We start from the raw sequence: 514 nt of genomic DNA, 5'->3' as shown, positions 1-514 counted from the left end.
GGTCAGAGAAGACGCTGATGCTGATGCTGCTGCTGCTGCATCATTCTGCTGTGACACTGGTACAGTGTGGACGGAAGCATGTTTGTGTGTCGGTGTGAGAGAGAGAGAGAGAGAGAGAGAGCATCCACTTGTTTGTGCTAGACGTGGTTTTCTGTCTGTGAGAGAGAGAGAGAGAGAGAGAGAGAGAAGCCGGTGAGGATGAGACAGAGAGGATGGGGGAGGTGGGGGAGGTGGAGGAGGTAGGGGAGGTGGGGAAGGAGGAGGAGATGTGAGGTGAACATGGAAGAAAAGAGAGCAGAGAAAGGCAGAGAAACGTAATGGGAAGGTGGAGAGAGAGAGAGAGAGAGAGAGGGGGGGGGGGGGGAGGAGGGGGGACTTCAGGGAGACTGGGTGATGACAACAGAGTCAGGTTTTAACCCCTGTAGAAACAGAGAGGGAGAATAAAGAACTGTACTGTACTGTACTGTACTGTACTGAACTGTACTGGACTGTACTGTACTGTACTGGCCTTGAC

This window comes from Cynoglossus semilaevis, chromosome 14 (assembly GCF_000523025.1).
Source record: "Cynoglossus semilaevis isolate Cse_v1.0 chromosome 14, Cse_v1.0, whole genome shotgun sequence".
NCBI lineage: Eukaryota > Metazoa > Chordata > Actinopteri > Pleuronectiformes > Cynoglossidae > Cynoglossus > Cynoglossus semilaevis.
This window is presented reverse-complemented; position numbering follows the sequence as displayed.